Source organism: Octopus bimaculoides, chromosome 21 (genome assembly GCF_001194135.2).
Source record: "Octopus bimaculoides isolate UCB-OBI-ISO-001 chromosome 21, ASM119413v2, whole genome shotgun sequence".
NCBI lineage: Eukaryota > Metazoa > Mollusca > Cephalopoda > Octopoda > Octopodidae > Octopus > Octopus bimaculoides.
Window position 1 is genome coordinate 6,655,487 of NC_069001.1, and position 339 is coordinate 6,655,825.

Genomic DNA, 339 nt, shown 5'->3' on the forward strand with positions numbered 1-339 from the left:
AAAAAAAAAAAAAAAAAGATCGCTGAATATAGAATACATTAATTAAAATAAGCCCCCCAAAATGAAGAGAAACGAAAAGTTTTCAGGATACTTACTGTGTTTGGGTAAAATCTACGGAAGTAAAATATCTTATTACTGAAATATAATTCTTTCTTTAAATCTCTCTCTACCTTACTATATACACACACAACAGATACATTTATATATGTGTGTATATATACATTTATATGTATATAAATATATATATATATATTCGATTAGATTAAAGCCACAACAAGCCAATAGCGAAGAGCGAAACTTCCTATTAAACAAGTAATGACGTTAATTAACAGATGTAAC

General features: G+C 26.3%; 1 protein-coding gene across 1 annotated transcript in view; it reads right to left on the reverse strand.

The window, feature by feature from the left end:
* The window catches only part of LOC106877881 (NEDD8-conjugating enzyme UBE2F), a 9,453-nt gene extending 9,114 nt beyond the window's left edge, over positions 1-339 (reverse strand). The window contains exon 1 of the mRNA XM_014926924.2: positions 96-339. The gene's annotated coding sequence lies outside the window, so the exon portion shown is untranslated. The remainder of the gene's footprint in view (positions 1-95) is intronic.